General features: G+C 52.3%; 1 protein-coding gene across 2 annotated transcripts in view; it reads left to right on the top strand.

Moving 5' to 3' along the window:
• The first annotated feature begins 7,605 nt into the window (after positions 1-7,605).
• The window catches only part of Dab1 (DAB adaptor protein 1), a 1,267,233-nt gene continuing 1,251,189 nt past the window's right edge, over positions 7,606-23,649 (top strand). Inside the window, exon 1 of one of the 2 annotated variants that reach the window (XM_045139320.1) lies at positions 7,606-7,889. The gene's annotated coding sequence lies outside the window, so the exon portion shown is untranslated. The remainder of the gene's footprint in view (positions 7,890-23,649) is intronic. The other variant, XM_045139318.1, reaches the window with a different exon arrangement.

Genomic DNA, 23,649 nt, shown 5'->3' on the forward strand with positions numbered 1-23,649 from the left:
GCTTGATTCCCCAGGACCCACGTTAGCCAGATGCACAAGGGGGCGCACGCGTCTGGAGTTCGTTTGCAGTGTCTGGAGGCCCTGGCGTGTGTCCATTCTCTCTCTCTTTCTCTCTATCTGCCTCTTTCTCTCTATGCCTGTCACTCTCAAATAAATAAATAAAAATAAACAAAAAAATATTTAAAAGAAAGAATCATCTAGAAGCTACTCCAAGCGTTAGTGTAGCAATCTGTTGAAATGACTTTTCGTGACTCTGGGAGTTGTTGTGGGGAATGCGCAACCAAAAGTTTATTTCTGCCTGTCTCCAATGCATGCCATAAATAACAGCATCTTCTTCACGCATCCCGTGACTGGTCACGGTAGGGACTGGCCCTTTGGGCACTTGCTGTCTCTGCGACAGGGCTTGGCAAGAGAAAGCGCTTTTCAAGGCAGGAGCAGTTGTTCATGCTTGCAGATGGGCAAAGCCCCAGGTTACGCATGGCCCCCAATGTTGTGAGAAGAAAGCATGCCTTGCTCTCCACATCCGGGCACCTTTGTGCTGCTAAGGTATCTGAGAAACCCTGTGCAGGCTATTCCTGCCTCCCCCTCCCGCCCTCCTTCCTCCCTCTCTCTCAGCAATGCCGTTTCATTCTTGGAGCTTGTGGAGGAGACCCAGAGGCGCAGGAATTTGCAATCTGGAGCGATTTTGAGTTCTCTGCCAGAGCTGCTATGCCACCCAGGGCTATAGTGCCCGTGGCACACTGCAGGCTCTGGACGATCACATCAGGAGACGGAGGGAGGCTTGCACAGGGTCACCCACGTCACAGTGTCCCAGTGCAAAATTCAGTGAGTGCTTGGAATGAATGAACGGGATCACGGGCGACTTGTGAACACAAGACATAAATCCCCACGTGAAATGCTTAATAACAATGAAATGTTCAAGTTACAGTTCAGTACTGAAGAGATGGGGCAAGTCGGTGTTCGAATGTCAAATTAATCACCGGGCCATAATTTTTATAGGAGTTCCGAATGATGGAGGAGGTCAGTTGTGGACTCAGTGTCAGAAAGCCTTGGACGGGCTCTTGATTATGTGCTTAGACATCGCATTCATTCATTCATTCATTCATTCATCAAGTGTTTCTCAAGCCCATGTTAGCACCAGCTGGCCCACTAGATTCTCCAGCGACGCACATATGAATAAGGCAATACCTATAGCCTCAGAGAGCTCACGGGCTAGTGGAGAGAGACAGGTTCATGATGCGCAGGAGCCACGGAGGGGGCAGAGTGATCCCAGTCGATACACTGGAGACTGCAGCAGCAGCCGTTGGAACCAGGGTGCGTTAAGAATCACATGCTGGGGCTGGAGAGATGGCTTAGCAGTTAAGGCGCTTGCCTGCAAAGCCAAAGGACCCAGGTTTGATTCTCCAGGACCCTCGTAAACCAGATGCACAAGGGGGGGGGGAGCTTGCATCTGGAGTTTGTTTGCAGTGGCTGGAGGCCCTGGCACACCCATTCTCTCCCTCTCTCTCTCTCTCTTCTCCCTCTTTCTCTGTCAAATAAATAAATCATATGCTGGTCTTTTGACCTTGGAACAGGGTAGTTTAGTCAGAGTGTCTAAGGTCTACTGGGTCTCAGTTTCCATATCTGAAATGAAGACCCAACAGTTTCCAAGAACATCTAGGACGTTATCAGCTACTGTAGAGAGCTGAACGGCTCTTGTCTATAACCTCCAGTGTGCACCATGCGTAGTGACCGAATGGGACAATTTGTGAGCAGCCTGGTGAAGCTAATGCAGAGCCAGACACACGCTGTCACATGTCTCTCCATGACCCGTGAGTGCAGGCCATGGCACACTTCAAGATAATGGGCCAGAGAAGATAGCTGGAAGGAAGTGTTTACCTCGCAGGACCACAGCACACCCCAGAGAAGGTGCCCACGGTGGCTGTCCCATTTGGGCAACGTGACATGCTTTCTTGCATGGGAAGCATAGAATTCTAAGGCAAGGCACTCGGGGCGAAGCACTGGCACCTGGGGATGTGAGGGGAGCGCCAGAGTGTGGGGCTGGCCTTTGGTTACAGAGAAGGGTCAGAAAACAAGTGGCAAACAGCTGCCACCACCCGTACCCACTCCTGGTCCCCGCCAATGAGCAGTCCCAGCCATTGTTGCTGACCCCAGCGGGTACTTGGAATGCTTTCGTTGTCTCTCAACCAACTGGGGTGTTGTCCACTCAGTATTGACTAGTACCTTCAATGCGCTAAGGAGGTCAGGCCACATGCCATCCATCGGGCAATGACAGCTTCTAAATCCTGCTGTGTGTGTATGCTGGAATCTACAGGATCCGGGAAAGGACAAAAATGTCCAAGTCAGGATTGCAAGCTTTAGAGTTTTGTCCTTAGCGATTCTGTCAACTGTGCTATTCCGTACTCCTTCCTGTTCTCTGAGAAATGCTCTCCTGCCTTTGGGGGATCACCTCTTCTCTCCTGCTTGATATCTGGTGGTAGGATTGGGGTGGTGCCAGGCATAGCCAATCACAGTAGCTTTTACCTGGTAGGTATTGGGCATCATATGACCTGACCTAACAAGCAGCTCTTCCATATTTTTTTTCCTTTTTTAAAATCTTATTTTATTTTTTTCTTCCAATTTTTTAAAAATTATTTATTTATTTATTTGAGAGCGACAGACACAGAGAGAACGACAGATAGAGGGAGAGAGAGAGAATGGGTGCGCCAGGGCTTCCAGCCTCTGCAAACGAACTCCAGATGCGTGCGCCCCCTTGTGCATCTGGCTAACGTGGGTCCTGGAGAACCGAGCCTCGAACCGAGGTCCTTAGGCTTCACAGGCAAACGCTTAACCACTAAGCCATCTCTCCAGCCCTTCTTCCAATTTTTTATTGTGTGTATTTGAGATGGATATAAGCTTAGAACAGTCTGGGACCATATCCCTATTACCCACCCCTCTATAGGAAAAGTTTTTTTTTTTTTTTTTTTTTTTTTTTTTAGGGCAGAAAATTCTGGGAGGACAAAAGAAATAGATGAAGGCAGGGAAGAAGGAGTGGAGACCAGAGAAAGCAATGAGGAAGATGGGGGGAGAGAGAGAATATGAGAATGACATCATTGGAATCGGGCTGGCTTCACCCTGAACTGCTGCCAAGCGACAGGAGTCCATAAATTTCTTCTGACTTGAGTTGGAGCTCTGATCTTTCCCAGAGGGAGGTGGTGGGCAGGGGCAACCCTGGAGTATGGAGTGACCGCGTTTCTATAGACAGAAAGAGGACAAAGCAACAGGTTTCTGGAGAATAAGTCCGTCTCCAATGACAAGGACATTGCCCCTCTCATATGGTGTTTGTGCTGATGAACACGTAGCAGGGGCTCACTGGGAATCTGGCTGGGCTTCCCTGGGTGAAAGTATGCCCAGGGTATCCTGCCTGCTCTGTGGTCTGCAGCTCCTCACTTTGGGGTCCCCATTCTTTCTCTCTAGTCACTAGCGGTCACGGTCACGTGGATGCCTCCGTAGGGTGCTTTGGTCTCTGTGAGGCTCTATTTCACTTGGGTTCTTGGGGCATGTGAGGTGAATGCTGGGCTGACTGAGATGGGTCAGGTGGAGAAATGGAAGCTCAGCTCTGGGCTCAGGATCCCCAGGTAGGGCCTGAGTGATGGCTTTAAGCAAAGGATGGAGTGGAGGCTTGGAGGCGCTCTGAACTTGAAGCTAGGCGGCCCCCAGCTGAATCTCAGCACTTAAATTTACTAACTGTTGGATTCTGATCAAAGCTGTCAAATCCTAGGAGTCTAGATTTCCCAGTTTGTCAGAGGGGGAGGGGAAGGTATGAGGGTATTTGCCTACTAGGATTCTTAATAAACAGCCCAGGAGGCAGGGGAGACTGGGAGGTTTGGTAAGTGGTCAAAGATTGCCCCGCATCTGGGGCTGCTTTTTTTTTTTTAAACTCTCTTTATATTTTATTTGTGCATTTATAAGAGGAGGAGGGAGAGAGAGAGAGACAGAGAGAGAACGGGCATGCCAGGGCCTCCAGTCACTGCAGACAAACTCCAGATGCATGCACCCCCTTGTGCATCTGGCTTATGTGGGTCCTGGGGAATCGAACCTGAGTCCTTTGGCTTTGCAGGCAAACGCATTAACTGCTAAGCCATCCCTCCAGCCCTGATTTTTTTTTTTTTTTTTTGAGTTGGCAGGCAGACAAATGCTGAGTCCAGATCACATCTCTGTCCAACACATCAGTGTAGCCTCACGGTGTCCACGCTGGTGCCTGAAACCAGCCATGGCAAGAGCGAGTGGGGAACGTTGGTCAAGGGAGCTGACAGAAGCCTCTTGCTCTGTCCTAGAGAAGCCACCCATTAACCAGCGCCGCACGAAAGGTCATTCATAGAAAAAGTGCATTGTGTGTTGAGCATGCTCAGGGCGTCTCCTCTGGTCCCTACACCTCCCGCAAGCACACGCTGGCCCTGTTTTATAGAACACAGAGAAAGGGTGACTTGTCACAAACACAGCTCAGGACACACCGAGCAGAGCCGCGCAGGCAGCGCTTCGGTTTTCTTTGACTTCTGTGCAGGGTCTCAACAGCGTGCCAGAGATGCCAAAGACTCGCCAGTCGGTATCATGCTCTTGCGTCAGGGGTGGTACTGGAGATGGGACCCAGAGCCTTCCGTATGCCAGGCAACCGTTCTACTACTGAGCTACATATATATACACTTATAACATATATATACATATATATGTATATATTATATCATCTCTTCAGATTCATTTGTTATATATATATACTTGTATATATATATATACACATACATAAACATTATATGTATATATACACATATGTATGTGTACATATATATATACTTATGCATTATATATATATGACACACACACGCAAACACACGGTCTCGCTCTGTCTGTATGTAGCCCAGGGAGTCCTTGAATTTGCCAGCCTCTTGCTTCAGCCTCTCAGGTATCTGATTGCAGGTGTGAGCTACTGCGCCTGGCACCAGGAGTGATTTCCTCTCTAACACTGCAGGTCCACGAGACATGTAAGATCCTTTTTCTGGATTCTAACGTCTCCGGATTGGGACTCGGGGAGCGCTGAAGAGAGGTGGACTGGCGATAACGAGAGAGAAGGATGGCCTCAGCTCTGGCCATCAATTGTACAAGCTGCCTCTTGCTATTAGAAGGCAGGCCACACCCATCAAGGCTGAGGCCATTTGAAGGCCCCAGACAGACCTCATGCAATCGCAGTTCAGCTTGCTTTGCCTCCTGGGGTTTTAGTGTCGTGGGCCTTGGTGTGTGTGGGGGATGCATCAGCCCCTGGAGACTGCTACACTTTACAGATGTGAGGAGACGGCAGTATGTCTCAGCTCCGAGAACACTTCTCCTGTTGCTAAGAGAGAGTAAGGACTGTGTATTTTCCTTTCCTGTCATCATTAGCTGTACACATCTCCCGCACCCCAGCTCCTTTTCTTTGCTATTTTTATACCTTGAGAGCTTCATAGCATGATGTCCTGCATGGCACATTGGGGGGGGGGGAGAGCGGGGGGCATCTAAAGGACCTAAACAAATGAAAGATCTGTTTCCTGCTTGAGAAAATGAGTGATGGGCAGACACTGCAGATGCCAGCACCCTTAGACACCGAGGGGACCTCTGTCCGGATTGTGTGGGTGACCCCAGGCCAGACGGGACAGTTTCAGGATGAGGCGCTGGCTCCGGTGGAGATGGAGGAGGGACCGTGGAGACGGCAATCACCGTCACTTCGTCCCTTGGGTGCCTTCCTTGGCTCTTCTTCATCCTCCCGATATGTTGGCGAGGACACATGTCACCATTTACATCTTCGAGTAGAAGAGAATAACACTTGAGGGAGTAATATGGGCGGACGCACATCTAGGCGCCCTGAGTGGCTGCCAAGCGTCTTGACTTGTCGCAGGAGGAGAGGGTCTTTCACTGCCCGCCACAGCAGCCTCTGGTTGGCTCCTCTTCCAGTGGCTTCCCTCCAAGCCCTCTTTCATTCATCCTCACCCTCTTTTGCTTGTCCTCTGCATGTGAGCTTTCACAGGAGAAATGCAGAGGCCCAATGCTGCAGTACACACCCACTTATTCCCAGCTTACACCCGAACTGCCCTACTGACCTCCTCTCCCCCCGTCTCAGCCGGACATCCCCGCCTCGCTTCTGCCACGAGGCCATCTTTATGGCTGCCTCCGGCCACACTCCTGTCCTGCTCTGAGGACGCAGCCACCACCATTCATGCCTGCACCTGTCACCTACGATTCCCTCCACCACCGACCGCCAGCTCCTGATCATGTCAGCCCTGGGTTTAGCATCATGCCCTCAGAGGGCCCTGCCTCAACTTATATCACATGCCACCTTCTGTCTTCATTTGGTAACTGGCTGTCACTACTGCATAGCTCCCCCCCCCCCCGCCTCTCTCTCTGATTTACTTGCTTATTTCTGGCGTCTTCTCCACAGAGCAGGTTCAAGGCAAGCTTTACACTACTCCATAAAATAGAGGCTACCGAGGTTGGCCCTGTCGTAAGCTCACCACAAATATATATGGAATGAAATGTCATTGGCATATGTTTGGCGAAGAAGGGAAGCCCCGCATAGGGTGAAGGGGGCGAACGTTTTATTCCCTGGCTGGCACCAGATGCCAGTCTCTGGGGCTCATCTCGCTTGATTCTCTCCACACACCCACTGAAGAGAGCTCTCTTGATTCCCATTCTGCAGATGAAAACAACAGAGACTCAAAAGCCCTTTGGCAAGTCGCTAAGCCTCCCACAGCAGCTCGTGGGCCTGTGCTCTCCCAGTGCCCAGCTGCCTGCCCCCAGTGCCCACATGCCTGGCTGGTGGTGGTGGTGGGGGCGGGGGCCTGCCGGAGGAGGGTGTGTCTGCTGCTGAAAAATAAAAAATCCAAATTCGTGGGCTGGAGAGATGGCTTAGCGGTTAAGGCGCTTGCCTGCAAAGCCAAAGGACCCAGGTTCGATTCACCAAGACCCATAATAAGCCAGATGCAGAAGGGCGCGCACACATCTGGAGTTCATTTGCATTGGCTGGTAGCCCTGGCTCACCCATTCACTCTCTCTCTCTCTCTCTCTCTCTCTCAAAAATAAATAAATATCCGAAATCGTGTGAGAAGTCCCTCGGGGAATAAGAAGAGCATTTTTCAGACTAAGACCCAGTGCACCAGGGCATCTGGAAGAGGCGGGTTCCCCCGTCGTAAGTCAACCATGGCTTGACCAAGAAGCCCAGACCTTCTTGGGGGAGTGGCCGAGCAGGCTTAGAAGGGACAGAGGGGAGAGGCCCGAGGGGACGCCTGGGAGGAGCTGTAGTCTTTGAGCTGCCTGCCTGTGAATGGAGAAGTCCTTTATTTATTTATTTATTCCTCCCCACCCCTTAGCAGCGCTCACATTCTGGCCGGGTTAGGGAGCCCAAGTGTTGCTGCGAGCACCGGCTTGCTGCGCTAGGCGGCGGAATGCGGAGCGGGGGGCTCGTCTATTCGGGGGAATGCGGTAGTGATGTCTGAGGTTTGAAAGATGTGGCCTGCGGAGAGCTCGCTCGGTCTCGGTCTCGGCCGCCGCCGCCGCTCGTGCTGCAGGCGGAGGCGCCGCGAGTGAGGCTCCCTGCAGCCGGCGGGCAGCGCCCTCGCGCCCTGGCCCTCCACGGACCTCGGGGACACCCTCTCCCCGCGCCCCCCACACCCCCTCCAAGGGAACCACAGCGGAGTCCGGCCACCCCATCCTGCAGCCGGAGGAGGAGGAGGAGGAGTGGAGAGCACCGAGCCCGGAGCGGAGCTGGAGATCCCCGGGCTGCCCCGGAGGTGTTGCGCCTGCCCACCGCGGCGTGGGTGGGTGGGTGGCTCGGGCGTCCATCGGGTGGTCACTACCTGCGGGGGTGACGGTCTGCTACGGCCTCGGTGAGTGGCGATGCCCAGGGCGCGCGCGGGGAGTGGGGGTGGACGGAGTGGGAGGGAGAGCCCCGGGCGCCGAGCTCCCGCAGCCGCCCGGTTGCCAGGGAAGAAGCCCTCGGGCGCGGAATGGGAGGCTGCTGGGCGAAGCGTGGTGCCCCGGAGCCTGGCAGCGGAGGCTGCACCAAGGGACTGCGCCGTCCCTGGCACTCGGTGGCGCGCGGACCGGCGGCGCCCAGCCAGGCTGACGGTGTGCGCAAAGTTTTTGGGGAGCGCGCAAGGGCGCGGGCGAGGGTGCCCAGGCGCGCGGGCACTGCAAGTTGTGGCCTGGGCGCCAAGGACTGCCCCTTCCCTCGCCACCTGCCTCCCGGGGGGGCACCCGAGACCCCGATCAGGCACCTTGTCCCAGGAACGGGCTGGGTGGCTTGTGTTCCGGGGGCCATCCAACCCCCCCAAAAAGCCTGGCAGCTCCCCCCTCCTTTTATTTTTTAACCCTTTTGATCCCAAGGAAACAACTTCATCAGCTTGGAGGCTGCCGGGCTCAGGGTTAGCGCTCGGGTTCCTGGCTCAGCCCTGCGGGTCGCGCGCCTCACCGTCAATGCCCGCTTCTGCTTAGCTGACCTGGGAAGAGAGGTTGTGGGCGTGTTTGCTCCCAGTCTGCCCTTTTAACCCCTTGAACCTTTGGATACAATGATTTTTCTTTGGATACAATGATGTTTCTTTGCGCTGCCCCGCTGGCTGGGCTTTTTGATGTTGCCGAGGGTGGGGCGGGGGGGGGGAGGAAGAGGAGATTATTAATCAATTAGGTTAGTGGTCAATTAGGCAGAACCTTGTAGGAAAATAATTATGCCCGACTCTCTGGGCTTCCTCTGGTGATGAGGTGGGAACCCAGCCCAGGTGCAGGGGGTTTGTTCCTAAAAGATATGGCCGATCGGGGAATTTCTGGGAATTTCAGATTCCAAGATCCAAGTGTGTGTGAGGTGGGGGGGGGAGGGGTAAGAGTAAATAGGGGTGTGTGTGTGTGTGTGTGTGTGTGTGTGAGAGAGAGAGAGAGAGAGAGAGAGAGAGAGAGAGAGAGTTTTTTTTTTTTTGGCCCAAGAAATTAACCCTTGAAGGCACAGTCTGGACAGACTTCCTGCAGCCTGCTGCTTGTCACAGGGCAGAAAGGTGTGTCCCATCCCTTAGTGAAACCCTGCTCCAAGGGGGCCCTGGCTGTTGAATCGCTGCACCCCTCAGTGGATCCCCCCAGGGGCTTTAGGAGGCTGAGTTCACATGATTACGTTTCAGTTTCATGTAGGAAGAATGAGTCCTAGCAGACGGAAGCTTGCCTTGCAGTGCCTTCCAGAGCCCGCATCTCCTCGATTGTGCTAAATAAAGCCCTTATTAAATGGGTGCGAAAGGCAGACAGTCTGTGTGCAGGGAGGCGAAGTTCTGCTGCCTAGTGAGGCTGCCTTTTTTTTTTTTTTCTATTTTTTTCCCCATTTTGGAACGACCGGATGGTTTGGCACTGCAGTATTACAATACAGCCATATTAAAAAGGTCTTCCGCGCTAGGAGCTCAACGCTACCCCACGGCTCTTCCTCTCGGTGAGCATGCAGTGGATTCCAAACGTGCACCCTGAACAGTTAACCCTTCCTGTGCCAACCTCAGACGTTTCTCCTCTGTCCTGACACCCGCCCCTGATACTAGATTCCTCTTCAGAAGGCAAAAACCCAGAGGTATTCTCAGCACAGTCAGGTTGCTGCAACAGGTCCTAGGACTGGCGTTGCTAATGATGGATACCTTGGACGTTCACAGACCTGGGTTGTTAGTGTCCTTACGTGATGAAGATTGGAACAGGTGGTCCCTGAAATCTGCAGTGCTGACATTAGCTGGATCTGAATTTCCCGAATGGCTATTTTCTTCCTTCTTTGGTCTGAGCAGGAGTAGCTGGGAAGAGCATGATCCATCAGAGGACCCCTCCCTCCCCAGGCACAGGGTGAGACGTGACATGTCCATCAGAGGAACCCTCCCTCCCCATGCACAGCGATGGGACAGTTACATGTCTTTCAGAGGACCGCTCCATCCCCATGAACAGGGATGAGAAGGTGACATGTCCTTCAAAGGACCCCTCCCTCCCCATGCACAGGGATGAGCAGTGACATGTCCATCAGAGGACCCCTCCATCCCCATGAACAGCGATGGGGCAGTGACATGTCCATCAGAGGACCACTCCCTCCCCATGAACAGGGATGAGAAGGTGACATGTCCATCAGAGGACCCCTCCCTCTCCATGTACAGGATGAGCAGTGACATGTCCATCAGAGGACACCTCTGTCCCCATGAAAAGGGATGGGACAGAGACATGTCCATCAGAGGACCATTCCCTCCCCATGCACAAGGATTGGACAGTGACATGTCCATCAGAGGACCCCTCCATCCCCATGAAGAGGGATGAGAAGGTGACATGTCCATCAGAGGACCCCTCCGTCCCCATGCACAGGGATGAGAAGGTGACATGTCCATCAGAGGACCCCTCCCTCTCCATGTACAGGATGAGCAGTGACATGTCCATCAGAGGACACCTCTGTCCCCATGAAAAGGGATGGGACAGAGACATGTCCATCAGAGGACCATTCCCTCCCCATGCACAAGGATTGGACAGTGACATGTCCATCAGAGGACCCCTCCATCCCCATGAAGAGGGATGAGAAGGTGACATGTCCATCAGAGGACCCCTCCCTCCCCATGCACAGGGATGAGAAGGTGACATGTCCATCAGAGGACCCCTCTCTCCCCAAGAACAGGATGAGCAGGGACATGTCCATCAGAGGATCCCTCCCTCCCCATGCACAGGGATGAGACAGTGACATGTCCATCAGAGGACCACTCCCTCCCCATGAACAGGGATGAGAAGGTGACATGTCCATCAGAGGACCACTCCCTCCCCATGCACAGGGATGAGCAGTGACATGTCCATCAGAGGACACCTCTGTCCCCATGAAAAGGGATGGGACAGAGACATGTCCATCAGAGGACACCTACATCACCATGTACAGGATGAGCAGTCACATGTCCATCACAGGACCCCTCCCTCCCCATGTACAGTGATGGGACATTGACATGTCCATCAGAGGACCCCTCCGTCCCCATGCACAGGGGTGAGACAGTGACATGTCCATCAGAGGACCGCTCCCTCCCCATGTACAGGATGAGCAGTGACATGTCCATCAGAGGACCGCTCCCTCCCCATGTACAGGATGAGCAGTGACATGTCCATCAGAGGACCCCTAACTCCTCATGCACAAGATGAGACAGTTACATGTCTATCAGAGGACCCTACGCTACCTATGTACAGGATGAGACATTGACATGTCCATCAGAGGACCCCTCCTTCCCCATGCACAGGATGAGACAGGGACATGCCCATCAAAGGACCCCTCCCACACCATGCACAGGGATGAGACAGTGACATGTCCATCAGAGGACCCCTCCATCCCCAGGTACAGCGATGGGACAGTGACATGTCCATCAGAGGAACCCTTCCTCCACATGTACAGCGATGGGACAGTGACATGTCCATCACAGGACCCCTCCCTCCGCAGGCACAGGATGAGACCGTGACCTGTCCAACAGAGGACCCCTCCCTCCCCATGAACAGGGATGGGAGAGTAACATGTCCATCAGAGGACTCCTCCCTCCCATGTAAAGAGATGGGACAGTGACATGTCCATCATAGGACCCCTCCCTCCCTATGAACAGGGATGGGACAGTGACATGTCCATCAGAGGACACCTCCCTCCCAATGTACAGGGATAGGACAGTGACATGTCCATCATAGGACCCCTCCCTCCCTATGAACAGGGATAGGACAGTGACATGTCCATCATAGGACACCTCCCTCCCTATGAACAGGGATGGGACAGTGACATGTCCATCAGAGGACACCTCCCTCCCAATGTACAGGGATAGGACAGTGATATGTCCATCATAAGACCCCTCCGTCCCCTTGTACAGTGATGGACAGTGTCATGTACATCAGAGGATCCCTCTCTCCCCATGTACAAGGATAGGACAGTGAAATGTCCATCAGAGGACCCCTCCATCCCCGTGTACAGGATGGGACAGGGACATGTCCATCAGAGTACCCCCTCCCTCCCTCCCTCCCTATGTACAAGATGGGACAGTGACATGTCCATCAGAGTAAGCCTCCCTCCCCATGTACAGGGATGGGACAGTGACATGTCCATCAGAGTAAGCCTCCCTCCCTATCAACAGGGATGAGAAGGTGACTTGTTCATCAGAGGACCCCTCCCTCCCCATAAACAGGGATGAGATGGTGACATGTCCATCAGAGGTCACCTCCCTCCCCATATACAGGATGAGCAGTGACATGTCCATCAGAGTAAGCCTCCCTCCCCATGTACAGGGATGGGACAGTGACATGTCCATCAGTGGATCCCTATCTCCCCATGCAAAGGAATGGGACAATAAAATGTCCATCAGACGACGCTTCCTTACCCATGTACAGGATAAAACTGTGAAATATCCATCAGATGACCCCTCCCTCCTCATGAACAGGATGTGACATTGACATGTCCATCACAGGACCGCTCCCTCCCCATGTACAGGGATGGGACAGTGACATGTCCATCACAGGAGCCCTCTCTCCCCATGAACAGGGATGGGACAGTGACATGACCATCAGAGGACCCCTCCCTCCCCATGATCAGGATGAGCAGTGACATGTCCATCAGAGGACCCCTCCCTCCTCATGTAAAGTGATGGAGGACCACTCCCTCCCCATGAACAGGGATGAAACAGTGACATGTCCATCAGAGGACCCCTCCGTCCCCATGAACAGGGATGGGACAGTGACATGACCATCAGAAGACCCCTCTGTTCCCATGATCAGGATGAGCAGTGACATGTCCAGCAGAGGACCCTTTCCTCCTCATGTACAGTGATGGAGGACCCCTCCCTCCCCATGCACAGGGATGAAACAGTGACATGTCCATCAGAGGACACCTCCCTCGCCATGCATAGGATGAGCAGTGACATGTCCATCAGAGTACCCCCCCATCCTCATGAACAGGGATGGGACAGTGACATGTCAATCAGAAGAACCCTCCCTCCCCATGTACAGGCATGGGACAGTGATAAGTCCTTCAGAGGACCCCTCCATCCCCATGTACAGCATGAGCAGTGACATGTTCATCAGAGGACCGCTCCGTCCCCATGAACAGGGATAGGATAGTGATATGTCCATCAGACTACCCCTCTGTCCCCATGTACAGGATGAGCAGTGACATGTCCATCAGAGGACCCCTCCCTCCCCATGTACAACAAAGGGACAGGGGCATGCCCATCAGAAGATGCGTCCCTCCACATGTACAGGGATGGGACAGTGCTAGGTCCTTCAGAGGACACCTCCCTCCCCATGTACAGAATGAGCAGTAACATGTCCATCAGAGGACCCCTCTATCCCCATATACAGGATGAACAGTGACATGTCCATCAGAGGACCCCTCCCACCCCATGACATGGAGGAGAAGGTGACATATCATCAGAAGATCCCTCCATCCCCATGTACAGGCATGGGACAGTGATAAGTCCATCAGAGGACCCCTCCATCCCCATGAACAGGGATGAGAAGGTGACATGTCCATCAGAGGACCCCTCCCTCCCGATGTACAGAATGAGCAGTGACATGTCCATCAGAGGACCCTTCCCTCCCCATGTACAGGATGAACAGTGACCTTAACATCAGAAGACCCCTCCGTCCCCATGAACAGGATGAGCAGTGACATGTCCATCTGAGGACCCCTCCCTCCCCATGTACAGGGATAGGACAGTGTCATGTCCATCAGATGACCTCTCCTTCCCCATGTACAGGATGAGACAGTAACATGTCCATGAGATGACCCCTCCCTCCGCATGGACATAATGGGACAGTGACATGTCAATCAGAGCACCCCTAGCTCCCCATGGAAAGGAATGGAACAGTGACATGGCCTTCAGAGGACCCCTGCCTCCCCTGTACAGGGATGGGACAGTGACATGTCCATCAGAGGACTCCTCTGTCTCCATGAACAGGGATGGGGCAGTGACATGTCCATCGTAGTACCCCTTCCTCCCCATGTACAGGATGAGCAGTGACATGTCCATCAGAGAACCTCTAACTCCCCATGCGCAGGATGAGAGAGTGGCATGTCCATCAGAGGACCCCTTTCTCTCGATGTACAAGATGAGACAGTGACATGTCCATCAGATGACCCCGCCCTCCGCATGTACAGGATAAGACTGTGACATGACCACCAGAAGACCCCTCCCTCCCCATGTACAGAGATGGGACAGTGACATGTCCATCGAGGACCCCTACCCTTCCCATTGCATGGGATGGGACAGTGACATGACCTCTCCATCCCCATGTACAGGGAGGAGACAGTGACATGTCCATCAGAAGACCCTTCCCTTCCCATGTACAGGTTGGGACAGTGACATGTCCATCAGAGGACCTCTCCCTAACCATGTAAAGCAATGGGACAGTGTCATGTCCATCAAAGGACGCCTCCCTCCCCATGTTAAGCAATGGGACACTGACATGTCCATCAGAGGACCCTCCCTCCCCATGCACAGCGATGGGACAGTGATATGTCCATCAGGGGACCCCTCCCTCCCCATTTATAGGGATGAGATGGTGAATGTCCATCAGAGGACCCTTTCCTCCCCATGTATAGGGAAGGTACAGTGACATGTCCATCACAGGTCCCTTCCCTCCCCATTTACAGGATGGGACAGTGACATGTCCATCACAGGATCCCTCCTTCCCCATGTACAGGATGGGACAGTGACATGTCCATAAGAGGACCCCTCCCTCCCCAATAACAGGAATGTGACATTGATATGTCCATCACAGGACCCCTCCCTCCCCATGTACAGGGCTGGGACAGTGACATGTCCATCAGAGGATCCCTCCTTCCCCATGCACAGGGATGGGACAGTGACATGTCCATCAGAGGTCCCCTCCCTCCCCATGCACAGGGATGTGACTGACATGTCCATCAGATGACCCTTCCGTCCCATGTACAGGATAAGATGGTGACATGTCCATCACAGGACCCCGCCCTCCACATGTACAGGAATGTGACATTGACATGTCTGTCACAGAATCCCTCCCTTCCGTATGTACAGGGATGGGAAAGTGACATGTCCATCAGAGGACCCCTCCCTCCCAGGCAAAGGAATGGGACAGTAACATGTCCATCAGAGGACTCTTCCCTCCCCATGCACAGGGATGAGACAGTGACATGTCCATCAGAGGTCCCCTCCCTCCCCTTGAACAGGGATGAGATGGTGACATGTCCATCAGAGGACACCTGCCTCCCCAAGTACAGGATGACCAGTGACATGTCTATCGGAATACCCCTCAGTCCCCATGAACAAGGATGGGACAGTGACATGTCCATGAGAGGACCCGTTTCTCCCTATGTACAGGGATGGGAAAGTGACATGTCTATCAGAGCACCCCTAGCTCCCCATGGAAAGGAATGGAACAGTGACATGGCCTTCAGAGGACCCCTGCCTCCCCTGTACAGGGATGGGACAGTGACATGTCCATCAGAGGACTCCTCTGTCTCCATGAACAGGGATGGGGCAGTGACATGTCCATCGTAGTACCCCTTCCTCCCCATGTACAGGATGAGCAATGACATGTCCATCGTAGTACCCCTTCCTCCCCATGTACAGGATGAGCAATGACATGTCCATCAGAGGACCTCTAACTCCCCATGCGCAGGATGAGAGAGTGGCATGTCCATCAAAGGACCCAACCTCCCCCATGCACAGGATTAGACTGTGACATGTCCATCAGAGGACTCTTCCCTCCCCATGCCCAGGGATGAGACAGTGACATGTCCATCAGAGGACCCCTCCCTCCCCATGTACTGCGGTGTGACAGTGACATGTCCATCACATGACCCCGCCCTCCCCATGTACAGGGATGGGACAGTGACATGCCCATCGAGGACCCCTACCCTTCCCATGCAATGGGATGGGACAGTGACATGTCCATCAGAGGACCCCTAGTTCCCCATGTACAGGGATGGTCAGTGACATGTCCATCTGAGGACCTCTAATTCCCCATGCAAAGAAATGGGACAGTGACCTGTTCGTCAGAGGACCCCTCCATCCCCATGTACATGGAGGAGACAGTAACATGTCCATCAGAAGACCCTTCCCTCCCCATGTACAGGTTGGGACAGTGACATGTCCATCAGAGGACCTCTCCCTAACCATGATAAAGCGATGGGACAGTGTCATGTCCATCAGAGGACGCCTCGCTCCCCATGTTAAGCAATGGGACAGTGACATGTCCTTCAGAGGATCCCTCCCTCCCCATGCACAGAGATGGGACAGTGACATGTCCATCAGAGGACCCCTCACTCCCCATGTACAGTGATGGCACAGTGATATGTCCATCAGGGGACCCCTACCTCCCCATTTACAGGGATGAGATGGTGACATGTCCATCAGAGGACCCTTCCCTCCCCATGTATATGGATTGTTCAGTGGCATGTCCATCACAGGTCTCTTCCATCCCCATGAACAGGAAGGGACAGTGACATGTCCATCAGAGGATCCCTCCTTCCCCATGTACAGGATGGGGCAGTAACATGTCCATCATAGGACCCCTCCTTGCACATGCAAAGGAATGGGACACTCACATGTCCATCAGAGGTCCCCTCCCTCCCCATGCACAGGGATGCAACTTACATGTCCATCAGATGACCCCTCCGTCCCATGTACAGTATAAGATGGTGACATGTCCATCAGAGGACCCCTCCCTTCCCATGCAATGGGATGGGACAGTGACATGTCCATCAGAGGACCCCTAGGTCTCCATGCAAATGAATGGGACAGTGACCTATCCATCAGAGGACCCTTCCGTTCCCATGTACAGGTATGGGACTGTGACATTTCCATCAGATGAACCCTCCTTCCCCATTCAAAGGAATGGGACAGTGACATGTCCATCAGAGGGCTCCTCCCTCCCCAATAACAATAATGTGACATTGATATGTCAATCACAGGCCCCCTCCCTCACCATGTAAGGATGGGAGAGGGACATGTCCATCAGCGGTCGCTTCCCTCCCCATGTACAGTGATGGGACAGTGACATGTCCATCAGAGGTTCCTCCGTCCCCATCACAGCGATGGGACAGTCACATGTCCATCAGGGGACCCCTCCCTCCCCATGTATAGCGATGGGACAGTGACATGTCCATCAGTGGGCCCCTCCCTCCCCATGTACAGGTATGGGACTCTGACATGTCCATCAGGGAACCCCTCCCTCCCCATGCAAAGGAATGGGACATTGACAAGTCCATCAGAGAACCCCTCCCTTGCCATGTACAGTATGGGACAGTGACATGTCCATCAAATGACCCATAGCTCCCCATACAGAGGAATGGGACAGTGACATGTCCATCAGAGGACCCCTCCCTCCCCATGTAAATGAAGGGACAATGACATGTCCATCAGAGGACCCCTCCCTCCCCATGCACAAGGATGGGAGAGTGACATGTCCATGAGAGGACACCTACCTCCCCATGCACAGGGATGAAACAGTGACATGTCCATCACAGGACCCCTCCCTCACCATGTGCAGGGTTGGGACAGTTACATGTCCATCCGAGGACACATCCCTCCACATATACAGGATGAGCAGTGACATGTCCATCAGAGGACCTCTCCCTCCCCATGTACAGCGATGGGACAGTTACGTGTCCTTCAGAGGACCCCTCCCTCCACATTCACAAGGATGGGACAGTGACATGTCCATCAGAGGCCCCTCCCTCCCCATGCAAAGGAATGTGACTGTGACATGTCCATCAGGTTACCCCTCCCTCCCCATGCAAAGGAATGTGACTGTGACATGTCCATCACAGGACCCCTCCCTCCCCATGAACAGGATGAGATAGTGATATGTCCATCAGAGGACCCCTCCCTTCCCATGTACAGTGATGGGACAGTGACATGTCCATCAGAGGACCCCTCCTTCCCCATTTACAGGGATGAGATGGTGACATGTCCATCAGAGGTCCCTTCCCTCCCCATGTACAGGATGGGGCAGTGACATGTCCATCAGAGGACCCCTCCATCCCATGAACAGGAATGGGACAGTGACATGTCCATCATAGTACCCCTTCCTCTCCATGTACAGGATGAGCAGTGACATGTCCATCAGAGGACCTCTAACTCCCCATGCGCAGGATGAGAGAGTGGCATGTCCATCAGAGGACCCCTTTCTCTCAATGTACAAGATGAGACAGTGACATGTCCATCAGAGGACCCAACCTCCCCCATGCACAGGATTAGACTGTGACATGTCCATCAGAGGACTCTTCCCTCCCCATGCCCAGGGATGAGACAGTGACATGTCCATCAGAAGACCCCTCCCTCCCCATGTACAGGGATGGGACAGTGACATGTCCATCGAGGACCACTCCTTTCCCATGCAATGGGATGGGACAGTGACATATCCATCAGAGGACCCCTAGTTCCCCATGTACAGAGATGGTCAGTGATATGTCCATCTGAGGACCCCTAGCTCCCCATGCAAAGGAATGGGACAGTGACCTGTCCATCAGAGGACCCCTCCGACTCCATGTACAGGATGGGACAGTGACATGTCCATCAGAAGACCTCTCCCTCCCCATGTACAGGATGAGACAGTGACATGTCCATCAGAGGACCCCTCCCTCCCCATGCAAAGGAATGGGACAGTAACATGTCCATCAGAGGACCACTTCCTCCCCATGTACAGGATGAGATAGTGACATGTCCATCACAGGCCCCCTCCCTCCCCATGTACATGATGGGACTGGAACATGTCCATCAGGGGACCCCTCCTAACCATGTAAAGCGATGGGACAGTGACATGTCCATCAAGAGGTCCCTCCCTCCCCATGTACAGCGATGGGACAGTGACATGTCCATCAGAGGGCCCCTCCCTCCCCTTGTACAACGATGGGACAGTGACATGTCCATCAGGGAACCCCTCCCTCTCCCTGTCCAGGTATGGGACTCTGACATGTCCATCAGGTTACCCCTCCCTCCCCATGCAAAGGAATGGGACATTGACAAGTCCATCAAAGAACCCCTCCCTTTCCATGTACAGGATGGGACAGTGACATGTCCATCAGAGGATCCATCCTTCCCAATGTACAGGGAGGGGACAGTGACATGTCCATTAGAGGACCCCTCCCTCCCCATGTACAGGAATGTGACATTAACATGTCCATCACAGGACCCCTCCCTCACCATGTGCAGGGTTGGGACAGTTACATGTCCATCCGAGGACCCCTCCCTCCCCATATACAGGATGAGCAGTGACATGTCCATCAGAGGACCCCTCCCTCCCCATGTACAGCGATGGGACAGTTACGTGTCCTTCAGAAGACCCCTCCCTCCCCATGCACAAGGATGGGACAGTGACATGTCCATCAGAGGACCCATCCCTCCCCATGTACAGGGATGGGTCAGTGACATATCCATCAGAGGACTCCCTCCTCCCCATGTACAGGATGGGACAGTAACATGTCCATCAGAGGCTCCCTCCCTCCCCATGGAAATGAATATGACTGTGACATGTCCATCAGATTACCCCTCCCTCCCCATGTACATGATGAGACAGTGACGTGTCCATCAGAGGACCCCTTGTCCCCATTTGCAGGATGAGATAGTGACATGTCCATCAGAGAACCCCTCCATCCCCATGTTCATGATTGGACAGGGACCTGTCCATTAGAGAACCTCTCCCTCCCCATGTACAGGATGGGACAGTGACATATCCATCAGAGAACCCCTCCCTCCCCATGTACAGGAATGTGACATTGACATGTCCATCACAGGACCCCTCCTTCCCCATTTACAGGGATGGGACAGTAACATGTCCATCAGAAGACCCCTCCCTCCCCATGCACTGGGATGGGACAGTGACATGTCCATCAGAGGACTCCTCCCTTTCCATGTACAGGAATTAGAAGGTGACATGTCCATCAGAGGTTCCTTCCCTCCCCATGTGCAGGGATTGGACCATGTCGTTTTTCCTCAGTGGGCCATGCTTGCTCTACATGCGGAGCGGTGGGTGCTGACTGGGCCTCTTAGCAAATAGGAATTTCTTGGCTGAAAGCGTGTCTGGTGTCCAAGGGCAACTGCTGATCACAGACTACTCTTGGATGCTTTAAAATGAAGGACCTCCCTTCAATACCCACTGGTTGCCAAGAGTTTTTGTCTCTCTGTCTCTCTCTCTCTCTCTCTAAAAGCTGGACTCAGCCAGTTTCCTTGCAGTGACTATGTTTGTGGGTTAGACTCTTGTAATAGCTAGTGCCCAGCTCTTTTGCTGAAATTGATCGTTTTCTTTCTTTTTTTTCCCCCCTTATAGTATGAAGGGATATTGGGAAAGATGAATAATGGAGTTCAGGGGAAAGGAAGAAGAAAAAAGGAGGGTGTAATGACAGCCGTAAGAGACGTTCAGAGAAAGCTTATGACCTCAAGGGCAGCCAGATAGTGGTCAGGGGCGGGGCGGGGACACAGAGGAGGAGTCACAGGCTGGCGCTGGGAGCCTGAGGGGAAAGGTAACACAGGAGACTCCGTCCTGTCACGGGGCTTGGATGTCACAATCTGCCTGGATACAGCGTTGGTATGCTCAGACACTTACTAAATAGAGTTGCATCACATACTACTTTCTCTTTTGTTGACCTCCTTTGACATCTCTAGCTTGTTGTGTGTGTGTTTGGGGGGGGGGGGTTCAAGGGGCTAGGGGACCAGGATAACTGTGTTGATCAGGGCAGAGGTGCCGTGTCCACTCCTGCTGTGGTCACTCTGTCTGCACAGGCTGAGCATCTGATGAGGGAAGTGTTCCTCTGTGAATCTTGCTTCCATGAAATTGGCATTTTTTTAAAAAAAAAGATTATTTATTTATTTATTTGCAAGCAGAGAGATAGGGAGAGGGGGAGAATGACAGAGAGAATGGGCATTCAAGGGCCCCCAGTCATTGCATGTGAGCCCAAGACACATGCTTCACCATGTGCATCCGGCTCGATGTGGGTTCTGGGGAATAGAACCTGGGTCCTCAGGCTTCACATACGTTCTCATGCATATGCACAGAACATGGCGTGTCCTCTCTCACAAAAACATGTACATAGTATGCTATTCACACGTATGCACACACGTAGGCGCACATATACACACCTTCGCAAATCTCCACCCCCACACACCAAACACACACACGGTGCACTCCCATCACGCCAGCCTCACGTGGACTTCCTGTGCCCCCACCTGCAAAGACATCCACAAATGCACACAATTACAATGTCATTACATCCTCTCGCTTATACACGGACCACACCACCACCACCATCACCACCACCATCAACAGCAGGTAACCTTATTCTTTCTACCTTAGGCTTTGGGGCACTTTTCTTGTAATTCTGCTATATATTAAAAATACCTGGGCTGGAGAGATGGCTTAGTGGTTAAGCGCTTGCCTGTGAAGCCTAAGGACCCTGGTTTGAGGCTTGATTCCCCAGGACCCACATTAGCCAGATGCACAAGGGGGCGCACGCGTCTGGAGTTCATTTGCAGTGGCTGGAAGCCCTGGCGCATTCTCTCTCTCTCTCAACTCCTTCTCTGTCTGTTGCTCTCAAATAAACAAATAAAAATAAACAAAATTTTAAAAAATACCGTCCTATTGTCTTATAAGGAAACCGAGGCTTCCTTCAGGCTCAGTGAGGGCGGGGCGTCGCATGGGAATTGAACCTGGCCCTGGGTTTGGGTCCCTGTGGGTCTGGTATCCACATCATTTCCCATTTTTTCTTTCTCTAGGTTCTTTCTACTTTTCAACGGATCCTTGTTGCTATTATTAACATTCCACAAAGCATGACATCATGAAATTTTTTTCTTGTACTTTTTGTTGTTAACTCAACGCTCCATGGGTCTGGTGCCTAAAAAAATTTAGTATTTGCATTTCAGTGACCTGAGTACTTTTCTTACAAGTTTTTTGTTTTTCTACCATTGCATGATTAGGTATCTGCAGAGTTGCCTGATGTTTTCTTTATCTCTTTCAATGCCATGGAAATAGAATAATAGTATTTCCTACCGTGTTTTCTAACAGGGTATTGGGATTGGATGAATTGGGGTCCCTGTGATTTGAAGTCCCAGAGTGTGAACGACTCCTTGTGACAAAAATCAAGTGTTCCTCAGGTTGAAATAAACCACCTGGAGCCGCCGTGCCTCGCTGGCTTCCTTTCTTATTGAAGACCTGCAGAAATCTTCTATCATGAGGTGTTCATAGCCACATTCCAGAGGACAGGCGACCCTGTGACATCAGACCACCTTTTAATATACTGGCCCAGTACACGCGGTTCCCATCTCAAAGGGGGCAGACGGAGTTAAAGAACAGGGAATGCCACACAAAGAATTCATTTGTATTCATAGGACTTAATACATAAAAGCAGTTTTTTGGCTTTTGTTTTATTTTATTTTATTTGTTTTCTGCAATGAGCTGTGTGCCATGCACCCTGGGACTGTGGTTTAGTTAACATTGGGTGCAAGTTCTTTTATTTTTAAACTTTTTTTTATCATTTTATTTACTTATTAGATACAGAAGGAGAGAGAGAGAGAATGGGCACACAAGGGCCTCCAGCCACTGCAAACGAACTCCAAACACATGTGCCACCTTTTGCATCTGGCTAAGCTGGGACCTGGGGAATCGAACCTGGGTCCTTAGGCTTCGCAGGCACGCACCTTAACTGCTCAGCCAGCTCTCCAGCCTAGGATGCAGCTTCTTTAATGGCTTCTCCGTGTTGTAAAATGACCATTTGTTTTGATGCTTGAGCTTAGAGCTTAAGTGACATTTTTCTCCAAGCAAATATTTACAGCCAAGTTGGGAACTGACAGAGAGAGGGCTTAAAATGAAAATGTTACCAAACCGAAGTTCACGTCTGAGTGCCGCACACGTCACCATGGATGGAGTCCTAAGTGCTCACCGTGTGTTTGTTAGTTTACAGAGCTGGGGGAAAAAAACCCCACAAAACCAAGCTGTTTTTGTTGGTTAGTGTTAGCTCTAAAGATCATCTCACGCGTGCCCCATGGAGACCGTTTCCACTTCTGATCTAGTTCTTGGTTTGGTCGTGAACCTCAGTTACTTGCTTCTATTTTTTAATATTTTATTTATTTATTTGACAGAGAAAGAAGGAAAGGGGAGAGAGAGAGAGAGAGAGAGAGAGAGAGAGACAGAATGGGCGCGCCAGGGCCTCCAGCCACTGCAAACGAACTCCAGACACGAGCGCCCCCTTGTGCACCTGGCTTACGTGGGTCCTGGGGAATCGAACCAGGGTCCTTTGGCTTTGCAGACAAACGCCTTAACCACTAAGCCATCCCCCCCAGCCCTGCTTCTATTTGTTTTATGCTATAGATAAGAGAGGGTGCTCATCTTGGTGGATCCCAAGATTTATCCCCACCCTCATAGGGTTCTCGGGCTGTTTTCCTGCCTGGAACGCCCTCTCTTTCAAAGCCGCAAGCTTGGGTCTTTGAAGGCAGCTCCCAAGGCATGCAGGATCTCTTGGTGCTGCCCTGCGGCAGATGTTGACCACCACTGATGATGGTGGGTTTTATTACTATTTTGGTTTTAAAACTTTACATAAACAATAGAAGTTAGTTGTATAAAGAAGAAAGTATAGAAAATATAAGGTGTTGTTTAAAATAATCACTTAATTCTGGCTCT

This window comes from Jaculus jaculus, chromosome 21, assembly GCF_020740685.1.
Source record: "Jaculus jaculus isolate mJacJac1 chromosome 21, mJacJac1.mat.Y.cur, whole genome shotgun sequence".
NCBI classification, from domain to species: domain Eukaryota; kingdom Metazoa; phylum Chordata; class Mammalia; order Rodentia; family Dipodidae; genus Jaculus; species Jaculus jaculus.